Here is a 14,321-nt window from a genome sequence, read left to right on the forward strand (position 1 = left end):
AGACGGATGGCAAGGCATGAGGTGTTGCAGTGGGCTTCCGGACGCCAATTGGGTTTGTGCTGGGTGGCGGTGAGAGTCAGATGCAGGCTTGTCCACCATTCCAGGGAGAAAAAGAAGCAGGTGAAGGATGACAGACTGGGGGAGGCCCGAGTCAGGCAGGGAATACAAAGAAAAGGGGGATGTGTGGGAATGGAAGTGGAAATTGGGTGAGTGAAGGATTAAAGTGAGGATGTAAGAAGGGGAGTTACAAGGTTAAAGCTAAAGTTGACATTCAAGTTATGGTTACTTTGACGTGTTATTATGATAAGCAAGCCTGTCCTAATAAATGGCCTTTTACACTGAACAAGGGTGTCGGAGTCTATGACCCGATGGGCTGTTCTGCACAACAGTATGGCAAGCTTATCACGGATATAAGGAAATGGTTCTTATTCTGACTTCCAGTACTTTCCTCTTAACCTTACATATAATTTTGCTATATATTGAAAACAATAGCTTCACTCCAGATGATGCACCCTCCCTCTGCAAAATTTGTTTAAGGGTAGGAGGGGCACATCACGGCAATAGTCCGATTACAGGGCTATTAAATAGCATGGGTACGCTGTGGTAGAGGGCTCTAGGGTCTTATGTTGTGAAACTGCTTGGAAGTCATTTCTTTTTGTTTTTTTAATTGGAAAATGTACTTAAAGATTTATTTGACATATATAATTTACATTGCTTATTTTATTGGTAGGATTTTAATTTAAAAAGCACCACACAGCACCTGGGCCACTTCATATCAGTTGAAAATGGGATAGTTGAGAGAAGCCACAAGGGATAGCGCTAACATTTTAAATTGTTTAACATTGAGGAGTGAGAACTTTGAGCCTAATATTTCATCATTTAAGCTTAAGCGATAGCTCTGGTTTTGTGGGTTTCTCAACATGACTCAAAAATATTTACCTGTATTCACAAATAAAAGTTTACGCCATAAACCCGTAGGGAATTGGCTCCAACAGTTCGAATTCTTTGCCCAGTGTACTAACGAAGTGCGCTGATCTCGGTGCTTTGGGTTGGCTTTTCAATTCAACCCACATGCCACTCTCCTTGGCCTCTGCTTTCTTCCTTTCATTCTCTTTGACACGCTTCAGGAAGCTGTCTCTGCTGTTTGAATGTTTAAAATGCTCAATACGCAGGTTAATTCTCTTGGCAAGAATTTTGCCCTTGACTTGTTTGTTTACAATAATGCCCACTGCATGTTGGGTGACGTAGAATAGCCTTTCAGTCTTGCCATGGTAACACTTGTGCAGCATACCCTTTTGAATTGTTCCCATGCCCTTGATGTCCACTATGTCCAACTCTTATAGATGCGAATGTAGGTTGCCAGAGGTACAACTCCATGTTAACGAAATGGTCTAGAGAACATATAAATAATTCCTCCTCTTTTCTCTCTGGTGTTTGTCATTTTGGCGACTTACTGTCGGCGGAAAGGATCTTGTTATTATACTGCTTAGAAGCCATTTCTTTTTGTATTTCTAATTAGAAAATGTACTTCAAGATTTATTTGACATATTTAATTTACATTGTTTATTTTATCACGGGGGACAAATGCAATATGTGTACCATCTTTTGCCTCAATAATGTTGGGGATATGTCTCATTACATAGAAATCTGCTTTCACTGAGGCCAAATCCTCCACCTGGGGGAAAACGATATAGCTGCGCATGTGTTTAATCAGGGCAGCCAACACTCTGGTCAGCACTACTGAGAACATTGGCTGAGACATTCCTGCTGCCAAGCCCACTGTCACTTGGAAGGAGCCAGTTGCCAGGAAATGGAGCACTGATAGGACTTGCACAAGAGGGGGGATAGCAGATATCAGGTCAGGTTCCAATTGGGCACACAGCTCTGCGATTGTGGCCCTGTTCAGTCTATAGGTGAGGATAATGTGCCTGTCCTCCATTGTTGCCAAGTCCACCACGGGCCTGTACATGGGGTGATGCCTCCATCTCCTATTCAGCGGGTGCAACCTAGGGGGCAATCGGCGAGCAACTGGTCAGTTTTCCATATTTCCAAACACTACACTGCATTGCATGTTGTGACTGTAACAGTATATTGTTGGATAGGGCCAAATGGTGCCTATGTGTACTGTGACACAGTTAAGTGCCATGGCCTGGCCCCCCCTCCGAAATGGTGTCCACATGTCCTGTATGGAGGGACAAGTGAAAATTAGGTAATTCCTCTGACGTTGTGCGCCATTGCGGAGATGGTCGAGAACCGCCGTGCAACTCCTCATTGGATACCATTGGGCCGTATGGAGTAACAGTGGCCAATGGTGATGTACGCCAGCAGTGACGATATGCACCGCTGCGGACGTGACTGACATTTTCTACCTGTTCACTCACGTGCTACCAGACCTTCAACAGGAGAGAACCTACACTGCAAGTGCTGCTGTGATCTGTGTCTGGAACCGACCATGGCTCGTGTCACTGGGGAAAGGGCCCCTGCCTTCACAGCTGCAGAGTTGGAGAGACTGGTGGATGGGGTCCTACCCCAGTACCAAATGCTCTATGGGCCTCCAGACCAACAGGTGAGTACACTGTGAGCACGATGCAATGGGCATGAATGCATGGAGGGCTGTGTGTGAGGGCCTTGTGTAGGGGGTGCTGGTGGAAGGGCCCTGGGCAGCGTGCTGCATGTATGGTGGGCAATGTCTGTGCGTAAGGGGATGTGAGGGCTATGGGTGGCCGCGAGTGTAACAGGCAGGATGGTCTGACTGATACCTTTTCCTATGTGTATTTCTCTGCAGGTCAGAGCCCATAAAAAAAGGGCCTATGGTGTGCCATCGCCAAGGACTTATGGACCCTGGGTGTCTACGGCAGGCGTAGCACCGACTGTTGCAAACGGTGGGAAGACCTGAGACGTTGGGCATGGAAGATGGCGGAGGCCCAGCTGGGGACGGCCTCCCAACGGGATGGGGTGCCCGTCGAACCCTGACCCCCCTGATGGCCTCCATACTGGCGGTGGCCTATCCAGAGGTGGATGGGTGCTTGGGGGCATCACAGCAGCCACAAGGGGGTGAACACAGTGTCCCAATATACTACTTGTGCGTGGTGGGGTGGCATCTGGGTGGGGGATGTGGGCCTGTGGGTTCCCCTAGGCCAGGCCAGACATTGCAGGGTAGGGCCCATGTTGGGCAGGGTCTGATGTACGCCTCCTTCAACCAAGTTAGTAGGCATCCACTACGAGGCAGGTGTCTGTGGGTCTCAGGTGGGCTGCAATTGATGTTAGGTATCCCTGTCCATGGGCTGGTGACTAGCATTGTGACTGTTAGTGCATTGCCTAGTGTGTAGGGCTGTTCCCTGTGTCTGTGTGTTGTGTACGCCAACGGTGGTGTTGTTGCTGCCATTGACCAAGGGCATCTCTCCCCCCCTTTTTGTTTTCTCACCCTGTCCTTATGTGCATTAGAATCATCTGGCGGAGGATGGGCGCTTGGGGGCATCACAGCAGTCACAAGGGGGTGAACACAGTGCCCCAATATACTACTTGTGCGTGGTGGGGTGGCATCTGGGTGGGGGATGTGGGCCTGTGGGTTCCCCTGGGCCAGGCCAGACATTGCAGGGTAGGGTCCATGTTGGGCAGGGTCTGATGTACGCCTCCTTCAACCAAGTTAGTAGGCATCCACTACAAGGCAGGTGTCTGTGGGTCTCAGGTGGGCTGCAATTGATGTTAGGTATCCCTGTCCATGGGCTGGTGACTAGCATTGTGCCTGTTAGTGCATTGCCTAGTGTGTAGGGCTGTTCCCTGTGTCTGTGTGTTGTGTATGCCAACTTTGGTGTTGTTGCTGCCATTGACCAAGGGCATCTCTCCCCCCTTTTTGTTTTCTCACCCTGTCCTTATGTGCATTAGAATCATCTGGCGGAGGAGCAGAGGCACCGGCGACAGAGAGAGCTGCATCCCACAGGGACTAGGAGGCTGAATCCACCGACGGTGAGGGCACCAGTGGGACGGAGGGCGAGGGGAGCACCTCGGCAGAAATTAGAGGGGACAGTTCTGACAGTTATGCCTCCTCCGATGGAAGCTCCCTGGTGGTGGCAGACACGTTTGTGCCCACCCCAACTATAGGTACAGCCGCCACCCCTGTACCAGCACCACCCTCCCAACAGCCCCTCAGTGTGTTTCCCGTGCCCACTTACCGAGGAGGGTGGGCATCTCCTTCGTCCCAGACACCTCAGGCCATGTCCCAGTTAGCCTTGCTGCCCTGAGTGAGGAGGCTATTGGCCTCCTGCGATCCATCTCTGTTGGGCAGTCAGCCATTGTGAATTCCATCCAGGGGCTGGTAGCCCATTTGCAACAAACACATGCATTCCTGGAGGGCATTCACTCTGGCATGGCAACCCAACAGAGATCAATCGAGGCTCTGGCCTCCTCCTTGATTGCAGCCATTGTCCCTGTTTCTAGCCTCCCCCCTCCAATTTCCTCTGCCCAATCCCATTCCCCTCAACCCCAACCTATCCCAAGCACACAGGCAGACCAGCATGTGCCCAGGACAATACACAGGAGTGGTTCAGGCAAACACAAGCACCACACATCGTCCCACAGACACTCACACAAACACCATCCAGATGCAGACATACCAACATCCACTGCCTCCACTGTGTCCCCCTCCTCCTCCTCGTCCACCTCCCTCCCAGAAGCGTCTACACTCACACCTGAATGCACTACATCCTCATCCACTGCCACCATCACGCCTATCACTACATGCCCGTCACTGGCAGTCACGACCCCCACATCCATGCACACATCTCCTGTGTCCTTTCCCACTGTGTCTGTGACCCCCTCCTCCCAAAGTACACAAACGCAAGCACTCAGACACCCAACAGCCATCCACCTCACAACAGCATCTAGACCATGCACCTGCACCCAAACACAGCAGACAGAAACCTCCTACAACCACTTCCTCTTCCTCCACACCCAAACCTTTACCCTCTTCCCGCCCTAGTGTCCCTAAGAAGTTTTTCCTCTCTAACGTTGACCTCTTCCGTACCCCCCCGGCCTTCACGTCGGTCCAGGGTGGTCAGAACGCAGGAGAGCACCTCAGCCACCCAGTCCACGGCCACAGTAGTGTTGACAACTACTAGAGGTGGGAGAGAATCACGGGAACCAGCCAGCAGCAGTGAAAGTGGGCCTGCACCGGGTGCATCAAGGAAGGCCAAGGAGGCACCACCAGCTGCAAAAGGGAAGGGGAAGGAGACACCACCAGCTGCGAAAGGGAAAGGCAAGGAGGCACCACCAGCTGCGAAAGGGAAGGGCAGGAGGCCTGCAGCTACAGGCAGGAAGGACAGAAGGCCTGGTGCTGGGATTGATTCTGAGCCCCCACCACCAACCATGGTGGTTCAGCCGTCCGAGGCTGCAGGGGAAGGGCTGGAGCCTCCCCCCAGCACTGGCATCCCCGACACCAGCACCGCCACCAGCAGCAGCCCCAGTGGCCAGCCATCCAAGACTGCAGGGGAAGGTCTGGAGCCTCCTCCCACCACTGGCATCCCCGACACCAACACTGCCACCAGCACCGCCACCAGCAGCAGCAGCAGCCCCAGTGGGCAGCCGTCCGAGGCTGCAGGGGAAGGGCTGAAGCCTCCCCCTATCACTGGCATCCGCGAAACTAGCCCAGCCACTGCCACCCCTGGGCAGCCATCACTGTTGGCGGGCAGTGTGTAGTCCTGCCTCCATGGGCTGTAGTGCATCCTGGACCCCGCAAATCCTGTAGTTGTGACACCCAGGTAAGAGACTGTGACCTTGCACACCCCAAGTACTGCATCACAGGGCACAAGGTCCCCTCCACATCCAGTGGAGGAAGCCATCCACTCACCCCATCTTTGCCGGGATGAAGCTCACTGGGCACAAGGCCCCCTCCAGATACAGTGGAAGAAGCCATCCACTCACCCCCATCCTTGCCAGGAAGAAGCTCACTGGGCACAAGCCCCCCTCCAGAACCAGTAGAAGAAGCCATCCACTCACCCCCTCCTTGCCAGGATGAAGCACACTGGGCACAAGGCCACCTCCAGAACCAGTGGAAGAAGCGATGCACTCACCCTATCCTTGCCAGGATGAAGCACACAGGGCACAAGGCCCCCTCCAGAACCAGGAGAAGAAGCCATCCACTCACCCCCTCCTTGCCAGGATGAAGCACACTTGGCACAAGGCCCCCTCCAGAACCAGTGGAAGAAGCCATACACTTACCCCATGCTTGCCAGAATAAAGCACACAGAGCACAAGGCCCCCTCCAGAACCAGTGGGCAAACCACCCACTTGAGAGACTGTGGCTGTGCACTCCCCAGGACCATGCAGTGGGCAAACCAACCACTTGAGAGACTGTGGCTTTGCACTCCCCAGGACCAAGCAGTGGGCAAACAACCCACTTGAGAGACTGTGGCTTTCCACTCCCCAGGTCCAAGCAGTGGGCAAACCAGCCACTAGAGAGACTGTGGATTTGCACTCCTCAGGACCAAGCAGTGGGCAAACCACCCACTTGAGAGACTGTGACTTTGCACTCCCCAGGACAGAGTGATGGGCATGTGGCCCCCTCCTTGACCCGTGGTATTGTACCATCTTCCGGCTGAGGTGCCCCCCGTTCTCCGTCCCCCTGAGGTGCCTGTGTATTTTCAACCTAATGCCCCTGCAGTGTTCCCTCCTTGTTGTTGCAGGAGTCAAGTGGGGCCTTGGCCTATGTGATGTGGCCCTGTGGCCCACGGACATTGAGGACTGGGTAGTGTCCCTCCATTTGTATATATGTATATAGTGTTTTGATTTTGAAGCACAAATTTCTACAATTTGATCTTATTACACTCACTTTAATCAATTCCTTTTGTCTTTGCATTGTTCCTGAGAGGTACGGGGTGAATATGTAATGTTACTGCATTTGTTTGTTTGTATGGTGTTGGGGTTGAGGGTGTTGCGTGTGTTTGTCACTCTCTTTTTCCTCCCACCTCCCTTGTGTGCTAGGCGGCAGTATTCATCGTGGTCGTCCTCGCTGGCGTTGCTGTTCGTAATGCATGAAGGGGTACATTGTCTTCTGCCTGGCTGTTGGCGGTTACTGCCGCAGTGCTTGTTGCTACCGCCGTGGCGGTCGGTGTGTTAAAGTGGCTATCTATGTGAGCGGTTTGCGCCATGGTCATAATTCCATTTTTGTTACCACCGGCCTGTTGCCACTTTATCACCGACCGCCAGGGTTGTAATGAGGGCCATAGTCCCTTAGCACTTTAGACGGGGCCACCGTGCTCCTTTAAAAGTATGTGCAACTGTAAACTGGAATTGTAGAACAAAACAGTAGGCCAAGCGCTCCTATTTATTACTGCAAAAAACACCATTCAGAGCAAACTCAAGAAGAGATTCTTCCCTACTTCTGCTTAAATTAGCCACGGCCTATAGCAAACACTGGCATTTGTATGGAAATCGATTTTCAGATAGGAGATTTGTGCCTTCCAGTGAAAAGGGGAAGAAGCTGGATTCACCTAATGTCACAAAAATTAAATGAATTCAGACTTCCACCAGTTGTATTCTGGCCTAATGGGACTGTTTGCATGTAAATGATTGCATTTTTGTTTCCAAGACTCAACATGCCAAGGCACTAAACTACTACAATAGACAAAGGTGAATCGATTCCATCAATACTTTATGCCTGGAAGGGAGAATGACAAGCGTTGTATCAATAAAAGACAATACACTGAAAAAACAGTCAGTTTGACATCACTCTATGGGCCCCGTGGTGAGCTGGACTCAGTCCAGTCTTTCCGCAGGAGCTCTTGGGCCGGATGCAGATTGCCAAGGTAGGGATAGGCTGGGGGGTGCGGGTGGGAGGGTCTTGGCATTAGTACATAACGGGGTGGGGGCAGGGGATCGGCCTCTTCGGTGTTAGCAGGTCACGCTGCACGGAAGTTAGGCCGATCCCATTAGAGGTAGGGAAGGGCTTTTCTTTCACTAAAAATCATAACGCTTCATATCATGGCCGCGGGCCACGATATCACAGTGATTTGGACTGCGCTTCGCGTGCTTAGCGAAGCCAGCCAAGGGGACCTGCTCAGGCGCGGCGTCACAGGGGGTAGCGCCGGTGACCGCCGCATGTATTTCGCCCTGCAGGGCTAATAAAGGCAAAGACAGTGCCAAAACGGCAAAAAAGGGGCAGGGACGCAGCAAATCCACCCTCCCTCCTGTCTTCACCAATGGAATATACTGTGAGAAATATCTCAACAGTGCCATTGCCATGTTTAAGTACATGGATATTATCCGGAAAGCGCAATTACATTTTGGGGGGTTTGCTTGGCTAAATTACATGAGGAATTCAGAGCCAGAGTTAGCATAAACCCTGAGAAGCCCTGGGGGGATGTGGACTCGGATTTATGGATGCAATGGATGGCATCTTCACACTCTGCAGCCTTCACAAACACAGCCAGTGGTCTCCCGGTAGTATATAAGCCGTTTCAGCAGCGTCCCGCTCAGGGAGGGGCGGGTATGCCCCAGCGGGCACAAGTATCTACCTTAGGTGCATTTTGGAACTTCAACAAGGGGTTTTGATCCAGGCACCCCAGTAAATTTAAGCATGAGTGTTCCAAATGTGGGGGGTAAAAACCCAGTCATGCAATGTTTTTCACTCCCCAGCCCGGCTGAGCAGTGGAGATCTACCAGGGGCAGGGATGGACAGGAGGTTCCTGGGCCAAAGGGCACCTACTCCAATTAAGTTGGAGAGGTTACTGTATTGGTTGCGTGTGTACCCGGATACGGACACAGCGCTAAAGTTGGAATGGTGTTTCAGGGACTGTTTTAGGGTAGGTTTTCAGGGGCCAAAGATTCGGAGATGGGCAGAGAACTGGCAGTCAGCTAAGGCTATGCCGGAAGTGGTGGCAGCAAAACTGAACAAGGAAGTGGCAGATGGCAGGATTTTGGGCCCCTTTCATGAATGGCACATGGAGAACTTGATAATCTCACCTCTAGGGGTAGTACCAAAAAAAAGCAGTGGGGATTTTAGGCTGATACATCATTTGTCTTGGCCTGAGGGGGCATCGGTGAATGACTTAATCGCGCCAGAAGATACAATGGTGGTATACGCCACAGTGGATGATGCTATGCAGCTTATCCGGGGGGGTAGTAAAGGTGCTGAGTTGGCCAAATGTGATATCAAAGCAGATGTTCGGCTGCTCCCCATTCACCGGATGATTCTTCTTTGCTAGGAATACAGTTGGGGGTGCGATATATATGGACATAGTTCTTCCCATGGGCTGCGTGATTTATTGTGCATTGTTTGAGGCTTTTAGTACTTTCCTACAGTGGGTTTTTGTTCAAGTGAGTGGACATCGGATGGTGTCACACTATTTAGATGATTTTCTATTCATAGGAACAGCGCAGTCAGACTCTTAAGGCAGGGCACTGTGGCAGTTTGAGCGGTTGGCACAAGACTTTGGGGTACCATTAGCCCTGGACAACTGAAGGCCCAAGTTGTGTCTTGACTTTTTTGGGCATTGAACTGGACATAAGGGAATTTATGGTCCACCTACCGGCTGTAAAAGTGTCTGGGATTCTGTTGTTGATTGAGGAGGATCAGACTGAAGCAAAAAATTGATCTGTGCATGGCTCAAAAGCTCCTTGGTCTTCTGAATTTTGCGTGCAGAGTGGTCCAGGGAGGGAGGACTTTTTGCAGGCGCATAGGATTGGCAATGTCAGGTGCATCCCTCCTTCATCACAGGATTAGGCTGACCATAGGTCTGCAAGAAGACATTAGAGTATGGGACATGTTTTTGACACAGTTTAATGGGGTCTCTATGTCTTTCCGGGAGGAAGACACTGTTTGGCAGGTACACATTTTTTCAGACGCAGCAGGCGCAGCTGGTTTTGGTCTGTTTTGGGATGGCTGTTGGTGCACGGAGACATGGCCTGCACAATGGTTGAGTCAAGGGCATTGCCTTTCTGAAAATCTTTCCTCTGCTGGTGGCATTGTCGGTCTGGGGAGAAGAGTTAGCAAACAGGTCAGCGATGTTTTATGTGGACAACTTGACAGTAGTTGAGTTGGTGAATAGACAGAGAGCGAAGGATCTTAGGGTGCTGCGGATGCTGGATGTTTATGTTGCGTTGCTTAACTTTGAATGCCATTTTTAAAGCTGCACATATTCCTGGGGTGAACAATTCCATTGCAGATTCCCTGTCTCGTTCACAGTGGCAGTATTTCCGACAGTTGGCACCTGGCGCGGAGAAGCGCAAGGCAGCGGTCCCGGCAGATATTTGGGAGTGGGGTGCATAATGGTCATGAGACTGGTGCAGAGGTCTCTTGCAGAATCAACCTTCAGGATTTACCACCTGGCAGGTTTGGAATTTCAGGATTTTTAAGCCTACAGGGGGCAGTTTTGGTTCACAGGAACAAAGAATGTTGGAATCTAGGGTGTTGCATTCTGTTGTGTTCTTGATTCAGAAGGGTTTATCGTCAGTCACTATTGGGGGCAAGTTGGCAGGTGTGTCTTTTTACGGGAAATTGTTTTTCAGTTGGGACCCGGCAAGGAATGATATTCTGGGGAAAATGTTGAAAGGTAGGGGGAGAGTCGGTATAGGGTCAATTTTTGTTCGCGAGGCCATTACATTTGAGCTACTATTACAGATCTTGCATGTGCTGCCAGTTTGTTGTTTCAATGCCAATAAGGTGGTTCGCTTTCATTTATGTATGATATGGATGTTTTTTGGGGCTTCTTGTGTGTCTGAATTGTTGGGGGTGGGGAGAGCTGGGGGCTTAAAAGCCAGTGAGGTGCAGCGCCAGGGTGAGAGGCTGGGGATCTGGTTGCAGGGTTCAAAGACAGATCAGTTGGGCAAGGGCAAGTAGGTATGGCTGGAGAAAGGGGGAGTGGCGGAAGTATGTCCGATACGAGAATGGGACTCTTTTATGCTGAGCAGGTTAAGCCTGAAGGAATTAGTGTTTATTCATGAGAATGGCACGAAGGTCACAGCTTTCCAGCTGTTGTCTGTTCTGAGAATATTTTTGAGGCGCCTGGGTAGACAGGCAGGTAATTTTGGTACTCACTCTTTCAGGACTGGCGCAGCGACTGAAGCGGCCAGGTTGAGGTGGGATTTGGATAGGATCAGGCATATTGGACGATGGCGATCACAATGCTGTGAGAGATATATAAGGGCTTAATGGGCTATGGGAGCAGGTATGGTCAGGTTTTGTGAGTAGGGAGCGCTTAGCAGGAGTTTGGTGTTGCACACAGTGGGGGGGGGCTTGTGGTTTTCACTTTGACTCTTGTTTCTTTTTCAGGTTGCGTGAGTGGCCCAGAGAATCAGAAAGCGATCACCTGGGTGGGCGGGCACTCTTTTATTCATTAGGCGGCGAAATTCACAGAGACGCAGATCTATGGACGATCTTTAGGACTCCTGAGTAGCAGGCACGAGGTGCTATGGTGGGGGAAGAGCCACATGAGGTGGGGCAATTTGCTTCCTTTTATTACATCATTGTTGCCGACGTGGGGATGTCCGGATTTCTTGGTGTTACACATGGGGAGAACTACCTGGTCCGTCTCTCTGGGCTCACCCTATTGCAACACATGCAATGTGACTTGGTACTGATGAAACGAAACATGCATGGGACTTGCCTGGTATGGACAGAACTGGTGCCAGGAAGGAAATGGAATGGAGCGCAAAAACATGGGGCTGTCGAAAGAGCACGGAGGAAGGTCAATAGGGCTATGCAGGTTTTCTTCTGGGCGCAGGATATTAAGGTTCTGACACATGAGGGGTTAAAGGAGGAGGAGCAGGTGCTTTTCTGGGATGACGGTGTGCACCTCTTGGAATGGGGAATGTGCATTATATGCTGGAGCTGTGTTTCTTGCTGACTAACCTGCGGGGAGAAAGATTTTGGCATGGCGAAACAGATGGCATGGCATGAGGTGTTGCAGTGGGCTCCCTGGGGAAGGGGCAGCAAAACGCCAGTTGGGTTTGTGCTGGGTGGCAGTAGATGGAGGAGGGCGGAGAGTCAGATGCAGGCCTGTCCACCCTTCCAGGGGGAAAAAGAAGCAGGTGAAGGATGACAGACTGGGGGAGGGCCGAGTCAGGCAGGGGATACAAAGAAAAGGGGGGGGGGGGGTGGGAATGGAAGTGGAAATTGGGTGAGCGAAGGATAAGTATTGGATTGAAGTGAGGATGTACAAAGGGGAGTTACAAGGTTAAAGCTAAAGTTGACATTCAAGTTATGGTTACTTTGACATGTTATTATGATAAGCAAGCCTGTCCTAATAAGTGGCCCTTTACACCAAACAAGGGTGTCCGGAGTCTATGTCCCGATATGGCCCAGCGGAGAGCTGGACGCAGTCCAGTCTTTCCGTGGGAGCTCTCGGGCCGGATGTAGATGGCCAAGGTAGGGATAGGCTGGGGGGTGGGCATAGGAGGGTCTTGCCGTGAAGTACATAAGGGGTGGGGGCAGGGGTTCAGCCTCTTCGGCCCTAGCAGGTCATGCTGCGCGGAAGTTAGTGACCAGACCGCCATGCAAGTGTGATGTGGAAAGGACGGATCAAGGGTGAGACAGTGGGTCGGGGATGGGGGTGAGTTTTCATGCCGGTTTTAGGGCAGGTTGCTTGGTGCGGGCAGTAGACGGGGGAGATTGGAGAGTCAAGATGCAGGCTTGTCCACCTTTTCAGGGGGAAATAGAAGCAGGTGAAGGATGACAGACTGGGGGAGGTCCGAGTCAGACAGGGGATACAAAGAAAAAAGGGATGTGTGGGAATGGAAGTGGAAATTGGGTGAGTAAAGGACAAGTGGCGGATTAAAGTGAGGATGCAAGAAGGGGAGTTACAAGGTTAAAGCGAAAGTTGACATTCAAGTTATGGTTAATTTGACGTGTTATTATGATAAGCAAGCCTGTCCTAATAAATAGCCTTTTACACTAAACAAGGGTGTTGGAGTCTATGCCCCGATGGGCTGTTCTGCACAACACTATGGCAAGTTTATCACGGATATAAGGCAATGCTTCTTATTCTGACTTCCAGTACTTTCCTCTTAACCTTACATATGATTTTGCTTTATATTGAAAACAATAGCTTAACTCCAGACGATGCACCCTCCCTCTGCAAAATGTGTTTAAGGGCAGGAGGGACACATCATAGCAATAGTCAGATTACAGGGCTATTAAATAGCATGGGTACGCTGTGCTAGAGGGCTCTAGGGTCTTATGTTATGAAACTGCTTGGAAGTCATTACTTTTTGTATTTCTAATTGGAAAATGTACTTAAAGATTCATTTGACATATTTAATTGACATTGCTTATTTTATCGTTAGGATTTTTATTTAATAAGCACCGCACACCACCTGGGCCACTTCATATCAGTTGAAAATGTGATAGTTGAGAGAAGCCACAAGGGATAGCGCTAACATTTTAAAATGTTTAATACTGAGGAGTGAGAACTTTGAGCCTGATATTTCATCATTTAAGCTTAAGCGATAGCTCTGGTTTTGTGGGTTTCTCAACATGACTCAAAAATATTTACCTGTATTCACAAATAAAAGTTTACGCCATAAACTCGTAGGGAATTTCCTCCAACAGTTCGAATTCTGTGCCCAGTGTACTAACGAAGTCCGCTGCTCTCGGTGCTTTGGGTTGGCTTTTCAATTCAACCCACATGCCACTCTCCTTGGCCTCTGCTTCTTCCTTTCATTCTCTTTGACACGCTTCAGGAAGCTGTCTCTGCTGTTTGAATGTTTAAAATGCTCAATACGCAGGTTAATTCTCTTGGCAAGAATTTTGCCCTTGACTTGTTTGTTTACAATAATACCCTCTGCATGTTGGGTGAGGTTGAATAGCCTTCCAGTCTTGCCATGGTAACACTTGTGCGGCATACCCTTTTGAATTGTTCCCATGCCCTTGTCCACTATGTCCCACTTCTTGTAGGTACCAATGTAGTTTGCCGGAGGTACAACTCCATGTTAACAAAATGGTCTAGAGAACATATAAATCATTCCTCGGCTTTTCCCTCTGGTGTTCGTCATTTTGGCGACTTACTGGAAGATGGCGAGTCCGGCAGAAATGAGCTTATGTTATAAAACTGCTTAGAAGCCATTTCTTTTTGTATTTCTAATTAGAAAATGTACTTAAAGATTTATTTGGCATATTTGGCATTTTTAATTTACATTGTTTATTTTATCATTAGGGTTTTTATTTAAACAGCACCACACACCACCTGGGCCACTTCATATCAGTTGAAAATGTGATAGTTGAGAGAAGCCACAAGGGATAGCGATAACATTTTAACCCCTTCGATGCCAGGCCTTTTACCCCTCAGGTACCAGGCCTTTTTTGGCTATTTGGGGCAGTTTGTGCTTAG

At 50.1% G+C, this 14,321-nt stretch overlaps 2 pseudogenes; both read right to left on the reverse strand.

The window, feature by feature from the left end:
• Positions 1 to 959: 959 nt before the first annotated feature.
• LOC138303501 (large ribosomal subunit protein eL21-like) lies at positions 960 to 1,441 on the reverse strand (annotated as a pseudogene).
• A 12,066-nt stretch (positions 1,442 to 13,507) lies between these two features.
• LOC138304142 (large ribosomal subunit protein eL21-like) lies at positions 13,508 to 14,013 on the reverse strand (annotated as a pseudogene).
• Positions 14,014 to 14,321: the final 308 nt, after the last annotated feature.

This window comes from Pleurodeles waltl, chromosome 1_1 (genome assembly GCF_031143425.1).
Source record: "Pleurodeles waltl isolate 20211129_DDA chromosome 1_1, aPleWal1.hap1.20221129, whole genome shotgun sequence".
NCBI classification, from domain to species: domain Eukaryota; kingdom Metazoa; phylum Chordata; class Amphibia; order Caudata; family Salamandridae; genus Pleurodeles; species Pleurodeles waltl.